Source organism: Ascaphus truei, chromosome 2, assembly GCF_040206685.1.
Source record: "Ascaphus truei isolate aAscTru1 chromosome 2, aAscTru1.hap1, whole genome shotgun sequence".
Lineage (NCBI taxonomy): Eukaryota > Metazoa > Chordata > Amphibia > Anura > Ascaphidae > Ascaphus > Ascaphus truei.
In genome coordinates this window covers 138,706,287-138,727,414 of record NC_134484.1, presented here as the reverse complement: position 1 = coordinate 138,727,414, position 21,128 = coordinate 138,706,287, and the positions used below count along the sequence as shown (strand labels likewise).

The 21,128-nt window shown below is 41.0% G+C and overlaps 1 protein-coding gene across 5 annotated transcripts in view; it reads left to right on the top strand.

Moving 5' to 3' along the window:
• The window catches only part of DLGAP1 (DLG associated protein 1), a 781,984-nt gene that overhangs the window by 422,145 nt on the left and 338,711 nt on the right, over window positions 1-21,128 (top strand). The gene's annotated exons all lie outside the window — the stretch shown is intronic.

Genomic DNA, 21,128 nt, shown 5'->3' with positions numbered 1-21,128 from the left:
ACTGGCAGCACATATCCCCACGCTGCTATGGCATGTCCCCCCTGTACCTGCACCACACTGATGTCCCTCCTCATGTACCTGCACCACACTGATGTCCCTCCTCATGTACCTGCACCACACAGTGATTCCCTCCCCCTGTACCTGCACCACACTGTGATTCCCTCCCCCTCCTCACTCTGCTGCGCGCCGGTCACAGGTCTCCCACCTGCCTCCTGCCTATCACACCCGGGCCCGGTGCAGCTGACATCAAGCGATGTAAAAATCCTGCTCCTCCGAAGTCATAACCCTGTCTTGAATCCCTGTCAGACTGGCCCTGGCTTCTCACCACTGAGCTGCTGCAGCGGCGCTCTTCCTCCTCCCGCACAGAAAGCGCGTCACAGGACCGCCCATCCCGTCATCCCCATTGATACATCTCCCCCCTGCTGGCACATCTTCCCCCCTCCCCTCCCCGCTGGCACACCTCCCACACACATAACCCAGGCAAGGACACGCCCCATCCCTTAGTAGCCACGCCCCGTCCCCTGCTCCTGGTCTAACAGATTTGCAGGACACCCTAGGGAAACTTAGAATGTCCATAATTTGGGAGGTGAGTGACATTGGAAGCTTAAAATAGTTGCGTTGATCTACAAATCCGCTGCAGAATATCCTGTGAAAGTTTTGTTGTGCTATGTGGTGCCGTTTGTGACATTTCAATGCTTCTGACATACAAACAAACAAACAGACAATTTAGAATTAAAGTATAGATTACCCATTGGCTCCTTAGTGCGTACAAATACATTTATTACATTGATGGTTGCAGAGAGAATGTTTAAATGTATTTCCTCTTTTCTTTGTTAAAGTAATTTTGTTTAAAAAAATCAATGCAGAGCTTGTGAATTTATTTAAGCATGTTACATGCTAGCTGGGTCCCTGATAATGAAATGGACTCCATATCTGATTCATAAACACATAACATGATGTTACTTTAAGGGCTTTATTCAATGAAGAATCTTTTAGCAGTGCAGTGGGAAAGGAATGAAACATTGCCTTTGTAGCACTGGGAGCAGAGTGGTTACCAGAGTTGGGTACTTAATTATCTGGGTTCTTATGGCCAACACTGTTTCATGATATTCGTTTAAGAAAAACATATTCCCATATGGTTCTTGTTTTAAGCTCAAATGATCAGGAGCTGATAAATTCATTTAGGTATATTCTTAGGCTCAGGTCTATAGCAGATTGATTTTTAATATACAGTACTGTAGGTCATTATTATTGCGGCCATATTCATTTAGAACACAGAAGGCTTGTGAAAAGTTCTATTTTTGGTGAAAAGAATGCTGGGGAGAGTTTGTGGTCGGTCTCAAGCATTCATTTAACACACATACACACACACACACACACACACACACACACACACACACACACAAACACACAAACACACAAATTAAAAATATAAAGATACATTTATTCAACACATAATGCTATCCAAACAGTAAAATCTGAGCGACGTTTCAAGGCAAAAAACGACCCTGTCTCAAGCTTGAGAGGGGAACACAAATCGTCCAACGAGTACCTAATGCTACAGCTAAGTTTCTATTCTTATTCTATTTTTCTTCAGGAGTGCTTTCACTAAATGTAGCATTATATATATTGTACACACACACACACACACACACACACACACACACACACACACACACACACACACACACACACACACACACACACACACACACACACACACACACCACCTTAAAAAGAACCAAGTATAGTATTAAACACATGCGTAAGCTTAAGGAATATAAACATCTTTTGTCAATTTCAAGAACCAAGTAACCACAATATATATAGTAGTTGCTTGATTCTTGAAGTTGACAAATATGTTTACATTCCTCAAACTTATGCTTTTGTTTAATATCATATTTAATCAAATACATCTATTGATGTTAATATAGAAGAAGGCAAACCAAAACACCCACTCCAGTATTTGCCAATTGTGTGTAACAAAAGGAGCAGGCAAGTGAATCCTTCCCGTCTCCCACAAGTGGCAATCTGCTTTATTCCTGGATCAATAACCTGCTTTACTTTTTAACCTGCTTCTTGGTTCCCTAGTCCCTGTAAAACCTCTGTGCTTTTTATTTTACTAATTGAAATACCTTCATCTTTTTATTCTGCATGTTTAGTCACATAGGCTCAAGTTTGTTTCTCTTGAACACTGAACCATCTGGTAGAAAGTATACATCTCCAATATTATTTTACAAACTCCCTATCAATTAAACTGTATACTTTCTAGAGTAAAAAATATTAAATGACAGGTCCAACTAATTTCTGTTTAGAACAGATAGATTTCGTTCTAATTCCCATAATGTCACCAATTGATGAAGAACGGAATTTTTTTATAATCTTACAATGCACATTGAGAACTGGATCGACAACATTGACTTTGTCTTAAAAACAAATGCATTTCATTATGAAATACTCCAAGAATTAGGACCTAATTTAGAGAAAAGCTATAAATTAAACTGGTATCTGCAATAGAACAGCTGAAACACTGTACTGTAAATCATTATAACTTTATTTTCTCATTTATACATACTGAAGGCTGCAGTAAAATAAACCATCATAAAGACCTTACTATTTGTTATACCACTGATGATTATGGGATTTTAGGACTAACAATATAGGGGCCTATGCAGAGAGCTCCGAATACAAGGTGTTCGCCATGTATTCGCCAAATTTGGTTACCTGTATTCAGAAAGGTGTGAGATCGTGGCGAGTTTTGTGAAATTCGCCAGGAGAATTTCTAGGAGACAGAAATCCGCCGATGCATTGGCGAGAAGTGGCTTTTTTCAGCAGATCGCCATTTTTTAAATTTCGTCATATTCAGGGAGGCACTTTCAGTTGTTTTCTCCAGTTCGCCAGTCCGTTTTAGCGCTTTATACGCCAAATGTGCACGCCACAAAAAAGCGGCAGTAACCGTGCCTTTACATGGCGAGAAGTGCTGGCAGTGAGTTTAATAAATAAATAAACAAACAGCTGACGTGTCTGAAGCACTTGTTAGATGTTTTATCCCTTTCCGCTCGAATGTCTGAGTATATCCGACAACATAGTTTTGTACTTAAGGTCCAATGTCGCATTTACCCGGCATTCTCCACGCTGCAGTCCCGACCTCCCTCCCTCCCCCTACGCCCAGCAGCTGATCGGGATGTGAAGCCCTGCACTCGGCAGCAGTCCTGACCCCCCTCCCTCCAAGCCCAGAATCTGATTGGGATGTGAAGCCCTGCACTAGGCAGCAGTCCTGACCCCCCTCCCTCCCTCCAAGCCCAGCAGCTGATCGGGATGTGAAGCCCTGCACTAGGCAGCAGTCCTGACCCCCCTCCCTCCCTCCAAGCCCAGAATCTGATCGGGATGTGAAGCCCTGCACTAGGCAGCAGTCCTGACCCCCCTCCCTCCCTCCAAGCCCAGCAGCTGATCGCGATGCATCCATATAAAGAATTGTGTATAGTTCAATAGTGTAATGTACACTATCATAACATGTATTTGCTTGAGTCATTTGTGATTTTGAAATTGTCCGTAACCTTCAGTGTTATTATTATTTAAGCTTTACCCATATATGTATGTTCTAACGGCAAAATCAAAAGAAGTTGAAGATTATCATTACCTATTGCACACGTTGCACAGGAGTGTGTTTTGAAAATAGTTATTGCGGTCATGTACGAATGCAATCTACTGCCTAATATGAAGAGTACAGTACAGCAGTACACTATTTGATGTGTTCAAAGTTCTGTTTAATTAAGCAACAATCTGTTCAGGTTTATTGCAGTGTTATTCTTGAATATATTATGACAGTGGAGCAACTGAATATATATGGATGACACGCGCGCCGTTTCTCTGCTATGGAAATATGCAGAAGCCGTCTGTAAGACGCTCTGACAGGAATCTGGTGTTGACTTTTGAAATTGCCCGCCTACTTGACTCGCGAGACTCACGAGCGTGACTTTGAACCACACTTATTGAAATTATAGCCAAATGTAAGTACCTCCGTCAGAAATGGCGAGATTAGCACTCGCCATTCATACACATTGAGACTTTATTGCCGATTTGTCGTTTCTGCATAAGGCACAATAAATACGCCACAATTTTGAACTTTTGAAACAATGGCAATTTATTTTGGCGATCCTCTCTGCATAGGCCCCATAGTCTCCATTTGTTCTGTTTTTGTGTGTGTACCTGGTCTCATGATCCCTGTGGACCCCTCAGCCCTGCTGTACAGTATATCAGTTTTTTTGCTGTCGGTGTAGGACACACAAAACAATATAAATATTGCTGCAGGGTTAGTTATAGAAAGGCGTGAGATCATCTCCTTATGACGTTGCAGGTTTCTATTGGCTGCCAGAGGGAGGCTGACCCCACTGCCATGTTATGTCCATGAAGGAAGTTATTATTGCCTGGTGGACAAAACTGTTGAGTCCCCGGAGGTCAGGAGACCACAAATTAGCTTCAAGAGACTGCTGCTAAAGCAGTCTTAATATCTTAAAAATATATTTATATATACATTAAGAAAACCTTATCTTAAAAAGATATTTATATATACAGTAAGAAAACCTTAACCTCATGTAGAAAATGCTAGTATTGAATTGGTGAGCACTTTACACACACTGCCATTCTAATGTACTATTCAAAGTTATACTAATTATGAATGACAGCATAGTTTTCTCCTACGCCACTCCTGAATTCTTAGAATGAAATATGTTACACCATCTGTGTCACGGTAGTGCTGCCTGCAGACCAGACTCGTCCCTGTACTGAGGTGGGACATTAGTAACATGCACCCGCAACAGAGGAAGCGTGTCCGGAGTGTGGTAGTTTGCGTAGACAGGCTATGAGACTTAGTATGGTAATAGAGGTACCTGTCGAATCCGGAGAGAGAGTACTCATAGTAGGTGCTGAAGCCGAGGGTTGAGGAGAGGAGAGGTCTGGATTGGTAGAAGGTCAAGCCGAGATCGAGGGATGGGAGAAGCAGTGTAGTGATGAGGATGCCGGGGTCGAGAGCCAGGAGAAGAGTCGTAAGCCAAGCCGGGTCAAAACCTAAGAAGCACAAACACAAGCAAGAGGGAATCCACACCAGGTAAGCTGAGGCTATGCCGAGCAATGACTCCAGGGAAGGACTGGGGTAATAAAGATGGGAGAGCCAATCAGAGAGGTAGGTGGAGCCAAGTTTTGCCGTGGAGCATAAGCTGATAGGTGCGCACTGTGATCCTGAAGCGGCATCAGCTGGGAAGCAGGGGGCGTGAGTATGGCTGGGGCGAGTGCTGGGGGCATGACTGAGCTGCCTGTGCAGTGAATAAATTATGGCTGGGAGCGCGCGCGGTGTAAGACCGTCCCGCACGCATCCCGGCAAAGATGGCGACCGCTTCGACTGACACGGAGCCTGGCAGCGCAGGGGATACCGCTGGGAGGAGGAAGGGAGAGCAGGGGCAGTCCCAGGCAGAGGTAAGGAGTGGGTGTGAGAACCCTGCTTCCTTACAATCTGTAAGAGATGTGTGCAGAGGTACATATAATGGAGACCGATTTGGCTGAAATTATATATCTTGGCTTTATTGAGCCTGTTCCTTTATCCAGGCAAAACATAAAAAAACAATAAAATAACAAACCCCTATCCCTTGGTAAGGGCTAACTTACTTCCCCGGACCCTATCTGCAGGACTGGAGGGATATTCCCATTACCAGCCTATCACCCCAAAGTCTCAGGAAGTACCTTAAACAGGTGGACCTCCATGTCAGTCACTGGCAGGTTCCTGGGTGCTCTGTGTCCAGGAAATATAGGTGACTTGGAGTCTTGATCTCAGCACAGCCTTTGTGCTCAAGACAATGTCTTGGCTTCTCTGCTCTCCTTCTGTCAGCCCAAATGTGACTAAGGAATCTCTCGCCTGTTTTCACATCAGGCTTTTTCTAAGGGTCCTAATCAGCCAGGTGGAGACTGGTTGATTGCCTGTTGGATTTAGAGGCGGTTTCTCTCAACCAGTGATAAAACCATGTTACACCCTCTTAAAACAATTATTTTATTTTGATTAATAACAGTTAAGAATGTAATCAATATGGGGAGCCAATTTCAGGCACTCTTAAAAACGTAAAATAAATATGTTTTGTCTGTTCTGAGCTGTGAGGCGTTTAATTAACTGCACTTGTAGATTTTTACGTGGTTAAGATGTCTGCATATCTTGGAAATCTCATTGAAAGGATTATCTAGCATTTAATAACCTTATTGGATTGAGAGGCTAAGAGCATTGGGAGCTACTTGATGCATTAAATGTGTGAACCTATATTATAATTATAAAATATTTAAAGCTGCTTCTGCTTTGACTTTAAAACACTTGAAAAAAAATGTGAAGAGGTTTGTGTACCTACATAAAACAATGATTGTGGCCTGGGTAACCAAAACCATTCTCTCTTTTTAACACGTTGTTTCTGAACATGTTACAAGGTTAATTGGGGATGAAATTGAAGTAATTAAATGAGGATGGAAGAATTCGATCAAACACATTGTATGATATTAAAATTGTTAGATTCGTCATTTAGAAGATGCATGTAACGCCCCTTTTTGGACTACTAATTTGTGTAAAGGGTTAACAGCCTTAATGGGTTAAATGGATGGGTTCACTCTGGTATTGTCCCTTCTCCTCCTATGATTTACGTAGGATATCTGGTGACCAGTGATATCACCATAATGAGAAAGAATGGTATATATAGCTCCAACCAATGTTCTGGATGCAGTTTCATTAGAGTTTGGTAGAGGGCCTCACTGTGAGTCATGTATACATGTTTAAGTGTATAGTTATGTGTTTTAAGGATTTCCTCTCACAATTCATGTTTTTTGTTGAGTAACATGCCCTATTTAGTTAGCACCCATAGTAATGGCCCAAGCTCGTTCTCGTGCAGGAAGAGGAGTAAGGCTGCAAACCCGCTGCGGCCGGCGTGGCGCGCGGCCGTGTGGCCGCGAACCACCAGACCTTTGCCCAAGTGGTCCCTGCTCCGCTGCCTCCTTTCGACAGGGCTGACTACGTACTCTGACGCATCAGCCGGCCGATACTGCAAGAATCTTGTGAATTTTGGCGTTGGCGCATCACGTGGTACGCGAGTCAGCCAATGGGGAGGAGGGGAGGGACGGAGCTAGGTGGGAGGCGCCTTGGGTGGGGAGCAGGGAAGGAGCTGCGTGTTATTAAAGTGTGTGAGTGTGTATGTGTGTATGTATGTATGTATGTGTGTGTGTGTGTGTGTGTATGTGTGTGTATATGTATGTGTGTGGGGGGTGGACGGCACCACGATCAGACAATGCCTTGTATATAGTGATAGAAAGTCCTTTAGAGCCAGGTTCGGAGGATTACATTTGACGCCCAACGCGGGGCTGGGGATGCAAAAGCAAATGTTGTGATATTTGCTGTTTTTGAACAGTTAAAGTGAAGAATGTGTTTTGAAAATGTTGAAAGCATTCGTGTTTTTCCCGCCGTGAAAATGGTTTTTGCTCCTGCTAATCTGTAAGCACTATTTTTGCAAATGTTAGTTACCAAAACACTGTTCACCCGTTCTCTCGCTAAAGAGAATTCCGTTTTTGCAAATGTACACAGGATAAGCAAGAAGTGTGCGAGTTTCTGATCAAAGAAAATATTTTGCAAGCCTTTACGTATTGGAGCTGATTTGTGCAAGATAAGTGTTGAGTACTTGATGACAAAGTCCTGGAGATGGGGACGGAAGTATTAGTGTGATCTCTAAAAGCAAACTGCAAGTTTTGCAAAAGAGAAATACATTGTTGTTCCTCGCCAGTGGGACGTTATGTACACTAAAGACTGTATTGCTAAAATGATTGTGCTAAAGAGTTTCAGACTTTATAGTGGGCTCAATTCCCCTGCTAAAGAAAAGTTGCACCAGAAAAAAGGGACTGCTATTTCCTACCAGTGGAGCTAGTTTGCACAATTAAAGCATCAAGGACTGTTGTTCACGTTTGTGTACCTCAAATCAGAGTTTGCAAAGACTGAGGTTTAAAGATTGCCTTATGTAAGTGTCCTGCCAAGAGAGTTTTGCAAAAATGCATGGGTTTAATTTTCCAGCTAAAAAACATTTGTAAAAGTGATAGGGACTGGTGTGCAAAGGTTTCCTACCAAGAACATTTTCTGCAAAAGTAAGCAGGGTTGGGTTTTTTTCCCCACCAAAAGAACAGTTTTGCACAAATTGTGCATGACTGCAAGTATTGTGAGCCTGCCTACTTCAGTGGCATGAAGGTCTGGCCACACCGGTTCTGGACTTTTGTGTTAGGATCAAGAGGAAAAAAGGCCAGCGCAGCCCCTAATTGACTTGATAGGGGAGGGGCTAGATTGCAGAGAAGAAAGCACATACGTGTAAATCTGTCACAAAGCCACACCCTACCGCATGCCCTGAGCTGGACTTTATGCTAAGGCTGAGGCCCCAGTACCTCCGCTGCACGCGCGCCCGCGAGACTGGCGGCGCGTGCAGCCGATTCCCCGGTCTGCAGGGAGCTGCAGACCAAAAGACCGGGGGGGGGGGGGGCGTGGCGAGGGAGTGACAGAGGCACGGCCATGACATCACCCGGCAGGTTCGCCCTCATTAGCTGAACTGCCGGGGGGCGTGGCTTAGCGCTCCGTAGCGAGTCCTGCTCTCAATTCCTCGCAGCGGGCCCGGCGCCATTGAGGGGAGGGCTCTCGTCCCTGCAGCGTCCACCACAGCTGTTGGATCCAGCCCTTACTGTTGGATCCTCACAGTCGACTACATCTCTGATTGGGTCCCTATATGAGCAGTTTCCAGTATCTCTTTCCACATTCAGCCGAAAGCCAAACTGAATACCGTGCACCAGTTCAAGCTGGAATTTAATGTGCCTGCCTTAAAGCTCATGCATTATAAAGTCCCAAGAGGGGTCTTTGTGTTTTCGGATTCAAGGCAAATAGTTTTTCCAGGCTGTGTGCACTGCTGGCATCAAGGAGGATAGTTGTCCCGCGATGCCAGGTGTGTCGAATGTGGCAATACCTACAGGAGATGAAGTCTACGGATTTCAGGGCACCCCTTAATTCTGCTTCTGCTACATTGGTCAGCGAGAGTTCCAGTGAGATGGACGTCTCCATTCATTTGCCAGGAGCTGATATAGAGTCACCTCCCATACATATATGGGACATGGCAACATGTATATAAAGGTATCTTTAAAGTTACAAGTTTGTTTCTTTACGTCAACCCCAATGTTGTGCGGTTTAGGGAGGTTTCTTTAATGCTTGCAGTGATAAGAGAAAAGAGCAGACATCGTGTAGACTGTATAAAAGTTTATATCTGATTAAAATAATGCCAGATTCACTCACATGGTTCTTCCTGAAGAAACCTTGGATGAGGAGAAACGCGTAGAGTGTCACCAAAGCTATCACTGAATGACTCCACACCACCGCGAGATTTCCCTGCAACCCGGAAGTGCGCGAGCCGTGAGAGACGCGAGACGGGAACCCTCCAGTGTATCGAGTGAGGAGACTGCTTCGTAACATCTTGTCGGCGGCGTCGATCATTGAGATCAAACTGCTGTATTTACTTGGGAACCATGTGAGTGAATCTGGCATTATTTTAATCAGATATAAACTTTTATACAGTCTACACTATGTCTGCTCTTTTCTCTTATCACTGCAAGTGTTAAAGAAACCTCCCTGAACCGCACAACATTGGGGTTGACGTAAAGAAACAAACTTGCAAATTTAAAGATACCTTTATATACATGTTGCCACAGTTCAATCTGTGAGTATCTAATTCATTGCATGAATAAATTTGGATTCCTTATCTAAAGTTGTAGACATATTGCACTATTTTGTATATGTTTCTTCTTTTCCATGTCACTGCGCTCCCTAACCACCTTGGACATCGCTATATCATGAGGATTAAGAAAGAAATCCTGGATTAAGGTTGAGCAGCATCGTACAAAGATATTTATTCACATAATATATATTTTTTCTGTTTATAGTCACTGAACACTATAAGATTTATTTAAATCACTGCAAACTCACTTTATTTATTGTTCACAAAGATCTTTTATTTAAAAGATCACAATTTAGATTTGAGCGCAATCAGACAACACCTCTTTTTCAAAAATATATGGGCTATATAATGACAAATACTGCAGTATGTCATCTGTCCTATTTGTACTGAGGGTTCTTGCCTATCCAACTATATGGTCCTACAGGTAATTCACTATATTTGCCATCTTTACTTAGATCAATTTCTATTTTCCTCTCAGTTCCTTAAAAATATAGATAAATTCAAGGGCAGCCAACAATAAAATGGATAATTATGAATGTAACAAAGTAAACTAGTCTGTAACACACACACGATCTCATCACTGTATTTTCATGTATACAGTTTGAAATATACCAGAATATGTGGACATGTTGAAAGTGTTTTGGGCATCATATTATCTAGGGTCGTATATTTCCTGAATAGCTTGTCCTCAGCCTGTCTGTCAGATTGTGAAACATCTGAAACTCTCCTGTGAGTAATTTCTCTGTGCCTGTAGTTTTTAAGAATGTTTACAGCATCTGAACTGAAGGTACTTTTGTAAATCAACATTGTTTTTGAATTTTTTGTTCACTAAATGAGTTACATTTGAGTTATTTGTTTTTCTTCTTTGTGTTAAGCGGCTCTATTTATCACATTCCAGTTAATGTGGCAAAGGAGCTGAATGACATGCTGAGTCTTCTAGTTAAAAGACTAAAAAATATTCAGCGAGCTCCCCATGCCAACGAATGATTATCAACATTGCTCTCCAAGGTTGCCATCCACTGAGCTATTATACTAAAAAAAAACAAGCAATCTTGATTTATAAGAGTAGCTTGAGAAACGGGAAAATGAAAGTCTTTGTTTCTCGCTGTAACATCTAACAAGTTAAGGTTCAATAATAACTGACGAGGACACTAAATTGCATGTGTTAGACACTCAGTACTGAGCAGTCATTAAGTATTGTTTTTTTCGTTCAGTGATCTCATTTTACTAACTACTTGCATACTAAATGAAAGCTGAAGTTGCAAACCTACTGTTGTGAGTGATTGTTAAACACTCCCTTCAGCCCTCATGTTTACTGCCATAGTCACCCACTTTGAAATGGCAGAACACTGAGAGAAGCCTAGATCTTCTCTGCTGCATTAAGCCGAACAGATGACGAGCATCATTTACCATAAGGAATGTCTATTTACTTACTCAACAAATAAGGTAAGTCAATAGAAATTATGAACCAAAACTTAACATTAATGTGAACCTTTATGATTAGCAGCAGAACAATTTCCAGGGTTCCTTCTCAACTTAAAAAGACCATGCGGAGTACAATATATAAATCACAGCAATAGCACATATGGTTAAGAATGATCATTTTAACATTACTGGTATGTATAAAAAGGGATATATCAATTAAGGGAAAATATTCTTAAATTATACAGATGTTTCCACATTTATAGCAAAACGACATGGATATCATATTGAGATAATGTTCTTCACATACTCATGCGTTTCTAATGTATTTATTTGTTACCATAACCAACCTACATTTTAAGAAATGCTCTCATGAAGTATGTTTATTGCTATGATGAAGAATTTGAGCATTTAAGATACAGTAGTTGACTGAATGATTGACTGTGATCTGCATATTTAGAACAACATATTTTCTATATTATATACTGTATGGAGTTAGAAACAAATCGTTTTGTTATATAAATTGTCTTTCCTCTAATAATAAATTTTGCACAGCCCAGAACAATGTGGCTCTCAAAATAAATCAAGTAATTCACTTTGATTTTTGTTCAGCTGTAAAGCAAACCTATTTATTACTTTTTTTTTTTCATTTTGATCTTCATATACTTTCTTTTATACCTATAAAAAATATGTACTAGTGCCTCATTGAAGGGATAATTTAAATACATTTATCTTCAACATTTATGAACACGTTTGCAACACAAATGTTTGTATAAAAACAGATTTAAACAAAGTTGTACACATTCTCGTATGAAATATTAGAGTTTTATTATACACAGAAAAAAGGAGAATTATTTCAGCAACTCATAAGTGTGCCAGTTAGCCCTTGAGCTCAAAGGAAGTTTTTGACATAGTCCACAGACCACAGGAGACATGCAGTACTAAAGTGGTAAAGTACATTGTTAAACCATTTGCTTATAGAGGGGCCACGAGCAAGATGCCAAAGGGGTTAAGAAGCTGGGTACCTAATGTAATCTTGGCATGTTAGTGAATGTCATGGTCTTATACAGTATCTGTAGTTTAAAAGATGGTGGGTTTTCTAGGTACAGTCTGTACATGTGTATCATTGGATTATTGGCAGTCGGCTCAAACATAAGCGTGAGGAGACTCCGAATGATGATACGTCTGTGTGCAGTTGAAATGGGAAGTGAATCCCAAGAAGGTGCTTCCAATATCCAGGATAACAGTAGCAATATAGCTTTAGGAATCCAGGAGTTTATGTATAACTTTATAGAGTGGTATGTGCAATAAATAGGCATAGAGCTCATAATACAGCCATGGTATGGGACTCCGATAACAGGACAAAACCCCACTGTGGATGTGTAAAATGAATTCCCAATGAAGAAAACCCACCCACACCCACTAATAGGAGTAATGATCCTATATCCCTAGGCTAGAGCAATAAATAGCCTAACTACAAACAATGCTGTTTAAATGAAATATAAATCACTCACAATTTACTGAGTCCTGGTAGAGATGGCGGGCCTCCGTCCATAGAGTCAATGAATAAATCCAAAAAAGGTGATGGAGCACTGCCTGTGAAATAAAGGGCTGGAGGCTGATTGAAAAAAAGTTAAAAATGCTTTATTGTAGATGCATAGTAGACATGGCTACAAAAATAGGTCCTCTAACGCGTTTCACGCCTTCGTGGCGCTTTGTTAAAGAGTGATGTGTGTTCTAAAAGAATGCTCTATAAATAGGGATTCAATAAGGAAGTGAATTCGCGCCAAGACATCCCACCCGATCATGTGACTGGGTAGTAAACTACGGGTGCCCCAATGCGGAAAAAAACCCTCCCTAATCAGAATCTCCATTCCGAGAGTAACATACCACAAGAAATTTATCAAAAGCGACTCACTAAGTGCCAGTTCCATCAGGAGACAGTTTCACAACAAAGTGACTCACCCGATCCCAAAGAGGCTGATCGGGCAGTAAACTATGGAAGCCACAGAGGGGGAAAATAACTCACTGAACCTGCTGGCAAACTCAGAAAGAAAAAAATATATAACACAGCTGCAACAGAGATAAAAAACCAACAATAACAAAAAAATATGTATTGTTGAATGAATGGGATATCTATCAAAAGCAAAAGAAATAATGAAAAACTTATTTAAGAAAATATGCTAACTAAAAAGATGATAAACTATATTAATACAAAAATATAATACTAAAACAAGAACACATGTTAACCCTATGTAGTGTGATAATAACATAACATATATATAAGTAAATACTATTTATCTAAGTATGATTCTAAATTCATAACAGAAATATATAAAAAAAATAGTTAATTCTTACTAAATAAATTCATATAATACAAAAATGATCATATTATAATGAAATTATAATAAAATAATGAGATAATTAGAATATATATATATATCATTGTTATTTGGGAGACTATAGTATAAGGTGATTTTGTTAACACAGTCTAACATATATATAATATATATATATATGTTAGACTGTGTTAACAAAATCACCTTATACTATAGTCTCCCAAATAACAATGATATAAAAATAAAACGAATGAAACAAATGTATATAGAATTAATCCTGAAACTAATAAAAAATAATAATAATAACACATAGTAATATCCTCATAAGATAGGTAATGTAAAATGATAGTGAAAAAATACATATTATTAATAAAAATAGATAAAGTATTATACTCATATTATACTCATATTAAGGAATAAATTATAAATTATATAAATCATATATGAAAATATTATAGACATATAAATAACAAAAAGAAAGAATATTTTCCATCATATTTATAAAAAGTGAATCAATTCCCAATCCTGGTTAATTCCAAGTGGTTGTAATGTATCCATACTGAAAATCCAGAACATCTCTCGTTAGTTGAGCATGTTCAACCTATCTCCCCTCCGAGGTGGTATAGGAACATGCTCAACAGCAGAGAATGAAAAGTTCTGGATACCGCCAGCAAAATGCATTGAGACTGGATGTGTGGTAGTACTGTTTTTGATTGCTCTTACATGTTCCATAATTCTGAGTTTCAAGGGTCTACATACGGCCAATGTAATGCTTCCCACAGCCACAGTTGAGTATATAAACAATTTGACTTGTGTTACAATTAATGAAAGACATAATTTTTATATTCTTAGTAGGTTTTACAATTTGAATATTGGTGATAGGAGTGGCATATTGGCAAATAACACAGTGGCCGCACTTGAAGAAACCTCTAGGAATATTGGTGATATGTTGTTGACGATATGAATGAAACATACTAGGTGATAAAAAACCTGCCAATGACTTCGCTTTTTTGAAAACACTCACTCACCACAGATTTGAAATCATTGTCTAACTTTAGTGTATCCCAATGTTTATAAACAATGTGTCTAATAGAGTCTGCTTGTTTGGATTGTTGTGTAATAAAATAAGGTCCTGTTTGACCCTTACTCTTGTTTGAAAAAGAATCCATACGTTTATTTTTGTTATTATTTCTATTATTAGTTTTGCCACCATCCGAGAGAAGGTCGAACCTTTATCATTGTTATTTGGAAGACTATAGTATAAGGTGATTTTGTTTACACAGTCTAACATATATATTCTAATTATTTCATTATTTTATTATAATTTCATTATAATTTGATCATTTTTGTATTAAATGAATTTATTTAATAAGAATTAACTTTTTTTTTTATATATTTCTGTTATGAATTTAGAATCATACTTAGATAAATAGTATTTACTTATATATATGTTATGTTATTATCACACTACATAGGGTTAACATGTGTTCTTGTTTTAGTATTATTTTTTGTATTAATATAGTTTATCATCTTTTTAGTTAGCATATTTTCTTAAATAAGTTTTTCATTATTTCTTTTGCTTTTGATAGATATCCCATTCATTCAACAATACATATTTTTTTGTTATTGTTGGTTTTTTATCTCTGTTGCTGCTGTGATATATATTTTTTTCTTTCTGAGTTTGCCAGCAGGTTCAGTGAGTTATTTTTCCCCTCTGTGGCTTCCGTAGTTTACTGCCCGATCAGCCTCTTTGGGATCGGGTGAGTCACTTTGTTGTGAAACTGTCTCCTGATGGAACTGGCACTTAGTGAGTCGCTTTTGATAAATTTCTTGCGGTATGTTCCTCTCGGAATGGAGATTCCGATTAGGGAGGGTTTTTTTTCTCGCATTGGGGCACCCGTAGTTTACTACCCAGTCACATGATCGGGTGGGATGTCTTGGCGCGAATTCACTTCCTTATTGAATCCCTATTTATAGAGCATTCTTTTAGAACACACATCACTCTTTGACAAAGCGCCACAAAGGCGTGAAACGCGTTAGAGGACCTAATTTTGTAGCCATGTCTACTATGCATCTACAATAAAGCATTTTTTACTTTTTTTAAATCAGCCTCCAGACCTTTATTTCACAGGCAGTGCTCCATCACCTTTTTTGGATTTATACGTCTGTGTGCTATGACATACTCCAAGGAAGTGAGAAACACACTCCTCCTTCGGTTAAATGAATGCATATACAGTACCGACACACTTTATTGCAGTGTGGTCGGTACCGCAAGCCGGGAGATTTCCCGGCTTGCTAGTGGCCGCCCCTCGGCGTGCCGCGCGTCATAGACGCGCGGTCACGCGTCTTCGGGAGCCTGCGCCCCCTGCACGCGCGTCCAGGGCTCCCCGAGGGAGCCCTGGTGTCCCGCGATCTGCGGGACGGCGGCAGGAGGTTCCGGGGGACCCGGCGGACCCGGCAGCGGTAGGGAGAGCGCCCCGATCGGAGGGCGCTCTTCCGCTGCTTCGGCGCGCGCCCGTCACACTCGGGCGCGCGCCAGGCTACTGCTGCGGCCAAGAACGGGCAAATGCTCGAATAAACTTGGCCGCAGCAGTACTTACTTTATTCTATTATTAAAAGAAATGGGCAAACCCATGTGTATGCTAGCAGAACCTTACAACGCAAAGCTAAAACCCTTAAGATTTTTAATATTAATACCTCAACAGTATTTAGTACCAAAGTCAAAACCAGAGCACCTGTCCAAGGGCTAATTTCTTCAGTGAAGATAAAAACTGGGGGCGTTTCTTGCCATATAATTTTTTTCATCATTTACATTTTTTTAGTTAGTTTATTTTAGTTTCTTAATTGTTTTTCCATAATTGGGTAAAAATAAAAAAATTTAAAACACAAATAAACTATAGAGAAACCCCCGCTACTGCTTGCAATAGCGAATTAATAAAGATGGGTGTAGGTGCTGATGGGGCAATATAAGAATGATAAACAATGGAGGAATGAAACCCAGTAGAGCACTCATACACTGTGTTGAGATGATGGTGTAAATTTAAAACTAAACTTTATTAGAAACATAGTAAAACAATGGGGATTAAAATAGGATTAAACTCTGTATCACTACGCTTAATTACCTAAGGGATATGATAGTCCCCAGGTAGGTAGTCGGTATTGAAGTGTTGCTTGAGTACACTAGCCCCCAGCCACCTTAATTAGGGAAGCCTGGGGGAAAGATAGATTGAGGGATTATAAGTACTATTCTTATATGGAATGCCAATTATATACTTGTAGTGCATTGGTGCAATAGTATTGAAATGACACTGCTAATGGTGGGTTGATTGATGATTAAGCACTACTAGCGAAACATGCACGTCGGCAGAACTCCTCAGTTAGGTGCAGGCAGTGAGCCCTCTGACACAGACGTTGCTATCTATGCTTAATGATAGAGCAGGCAGCGCTGAGACTCAGCTCCTGCACAGTTTACACTCCTGTATTACCCGATGGTCTAAGGGAGCCTCCTCTTCTAGGGATTATATATATCTATTCTGACAAGCTATACAGCAGCTGTAGAGTATACTTACCTGTGCTGTTGCTCACTACCATTCACTATTACAGCAGAGTAGCTCTAATCAGGGCTGTTAAGGTACTGTTCATGTTCTACACTTGTTGAGCTGAATTGTTTTTACACTTATACACCAACTACTCTGCACAGTAACTCCCATACAGGGATTTCCAGGTATAGCAATCAGTATACACATGGTGCTCTATATCAGAGATTATGTTTTTTTCAATCTACTGATTAAGTCAGTTCACAATCTTATATGGTTAAATAGCACACCCTCATGTCTGGGGCAGATTATATAGAAACTGCCACCATTTGTCTATATGGTGCTCTATTTAATCTATCACCTACTGCAGTTAGCAGCAGGTTTTAGAAGTGCAGCACACTTTATTATAACTACAGTACACTGTGCAATATCAGATAGAGCTAGAGGTCTTAACAATATTACCTAAAGCTAAAGCTGTTGTGTATCCTTGGGGCAGTCATTTACACTGTTCATTTAACCCTTAGGCAACATAGGTGCATTATCTCATCAAGATTTAAATGACACTCTATTGCTAACAACCGGCTGTGCAATCAACCCACCATTAGCAGTGTCATTTCAATACTATTGCACCAATGCACTACAAGTATATAATTGGCATTCCGTATAAGAATAGTATTTATAATCCCTCAATCTAGCTTTCCCCCAGGCTTCTCTAATTAAGGTGGCTGGGGGCTAGTGTACTCAAGCAACACTTCAATAATGACTACCTACCTGGGGACTATCATATCCCTTAGGTAATTAAGCGTAGTGATACAGAGTTTAATCCTATTTTAATCCCCATTGTTTTACTATGTTTCTAATAAAGTTTAGTTTTAAATTTACACCATCATCTCAACACAGTGTATGAGTGCTCAACTGGGGTTCTTTCCTCCATTGTTTATCAAAACACAAATAAATCAAGTTTTGACAAAACCAGAAACAAAACTAAAACATGAAAACAACTTTGAGCCGAAACAGGAGTAAAAGTGTCCACCCTTTATTATGCAACCCCTCTAGGGACTAATATGACAGGTAGGTGGGGTTAATGGCCTTAAGAGGTTAACTGTGTGGGCTCACTCTGGCAACTACCTACCACTACCACTACCCTACCACTCTACCACCTCTACCATCACATGGTATGGACTAACTTAGCAGGAAACAAATCACTCCCTCTATGCATGGTGACCAGTGACATCACCATGGGGGTATATATAGTTAGCTCGAAGGTTCTAGGACTTAGGCTCATGGGACTGACAGTTGGAGAAGCATCACTGTTAATAATGTAAATATGTTCCCATGTATATATGTGTGTAGTTAATGTAGTTATAGGCTAAAGCTGTTAAATTCCCTGTAACTGTTTGTTATTTTATAGTAAGGGAAAGCGTCCTATCCAGCTAGCGTCCATAGCCATGGTACTACAGAAGTCTACAGGCTATCAAAGAGGAAGCCTATGTCCTGTCGGGGTTATCACAGTAGTAGCCCTGGGACCTAATTGGAGTGGCCCTGCATAGAGACCCCCTGTTGTCTCAGAAACAGAGTGATCCCACAGTTCAGGATATAAAATCTGCTGCCCCAAGGCACTTACATGTATCGACTGCCTCCTGGCTGTCGCCCCACATCTTCTTTGGAATTCCAGCGTCAAATGACGCCGCGGACGTCATCAACGTGACTGCGCATGGCATCAGTTGCATGGTAACGTGACATCATGACGTCATTTGACGTCACGTTGCCATTGCCATGAGACGCTGTGTGATGTCACGTTGGGGCGTCCGTGGCATCATTTGGTGCTGGAATTCCAAGGAGGAAGCCGACACATGTAAGTGCATTCCCATTAGGTCTGATAGACCAGAGAGCACGGCAAATGCATATCGGGGTGGAAATTTTTGCCAGTCCCAAATTTTGCCCCCCTAGGCCCGGGCTTAATGGAAAATCTGCCACCGATAGAAAGGGTAACCTAATGTAACCCTCCTTGCCTGGCTCCTAGAGTGTTTACATCAGTGATGGTGTTAGAGCTGCTTAAGGTGCCTTACCTTGTTCAGTGTGCAGGCCTCATGCAGGGTGGGTGGTGGTATACAATGATGGGCACCAGGAACTTTTTTTAATTCAAAAAGCAGTTTATTATATGGTAGGCACTGTCTCACATATAATATAAAGAGGTCATCTTGTATTTCCACTTAAGTGCCTTTGTCCTATGCAGTGTGTGCGACTTCCCTAGCTGCCTCCATCTGAGCCCACTTGGAGGGTGCTGAGGCTTTGTATTGCTTGCTGCTGATATAATCCCTCTGCTTTATAGTGCTGGTAGTGCTCCATATCCATGGAGCCCCTGGCGAGCCTAGTACTACTCTATCAGGGATCAGCCTCCTCACCTCGGGGCAGACTGTCACTGTGTGGCCATCTGGACGAGAGCCAGTGAGGGGTAGGTCCAACTATACCTACAGTAGTGTAGGGACTGTGGCTTGTGAAATTTCCTCTGGGCATAGCCTGTCTCTCATTGTAGTAATGCCAGGCCATTTTGGTGGGATTCTAATTACACAGGGTAATTTCACTAACTAAAAACAATAAAAAGGATGGGAACCTATCCTATTCATAGGGGATTACATAATTACTCATAATGAGATCCCTCTTCAGCTCCTCCTGAGATCTGATCTTCCAGAAGTTTTCCCCCTCTATGTATAGCCTAGCATGATGTCACTCTATCCAGGCAAAAAAAGAGGTCAATCACCCCAGCACCAAGTGATAGAGCAGGGGCGATACTCTGTGAGCCCAGACAGTTAACCCTTTAAGGCCTTAGTAATCCCAAAGGTGGGTTACTAAAATGGGGCCCAATTGATAAAGAGCATTATGGATACTATGCAGAAGACAAACAATTAAGATGATTGTAACAGAAACAAGCTTAAATACCTCCCGAGCACTTTGAGTGGGTACAAACTAGGGAAGCTATAAATAGTACAAACACTGTGAAAATACAAGAACTATGTCTATTATGGATGATGTCAATGCATGAGGAGCATTGTGGACGGCCGGCAATAAAGCTCCTGCTTGTACTATCAAAGTTCCTGGCGTCTTTCATTATTCCATCAGCATATCCATGCCAACCCTGCGTGGGCCCAATAACCTGACAAGGTATGAAATACTGAGCAAAGCCATATAGATAACCAACCGATGTAAACTCATTAAGAGTCGGGCAAAGAGTGTTACAATTATTGTTATAAAGGTAATTGCTATTAGTAGAAAATTATTATTAGAAAAGTAGTCGTGTTTCCCTAAAGTTCTAAATTTATAAGCTGTACATTTGTTTCACTTAGAAATTAATGGTTACAGTAATGGTTACAGTAACCTTTTTTGTTAATACAAAAAAGGGAAATAGACATCCATTTGGTGATTTCCATACTTAAGTATTACGTGATACCTTTTTAATTTGGACTAATAATAGATATTATAAGACAAACTTTTGAGCATTCTCTCTCTTCCGCAGGTCAGCAATACTGATTTAGAAAGATCCCATGAGCTTTTTTACATCTGTTTTAAACTCATGTAATCTTTGTCAATTCGTATTACTGACCTGAGGAAGACAGGAGAACTTTTCGAAAGCTTTTCTTATATCAATTAGTAGTCCACTCATTTACTCTGCATTATCGCAACTGGACTAACTGAACTATTTCTACTTAATTCATGATGGAAGATACCGCATGAAAAAAAAAACTGACCTACAGAGGCGACACATTTTATTTGAACTCGGCTAGTTCCGCAAGCCGGGAGATGTCCCGGCTTGCTAGCTGAATCCCCTCGGCGTGCCGCGCGTCACCGATGCGCGGTCACGCTTCATCGGGTGCCTGCGCCCCCTGCGCGCATGCCCAGGGCTCCCCGAGGGAGCCCTATGTGTCCCGCGATGTGGGGGACGGCGGTGGGGGGTTCCGGGGGACCCGGCGGACCCGGAGAGGGGAGGGGGAAGCCCCGATCGGAGGGCCGCTCCTCCGAGGCTTCGGCGCGCGCCAGGGACACCCCGGCGCGCGCCG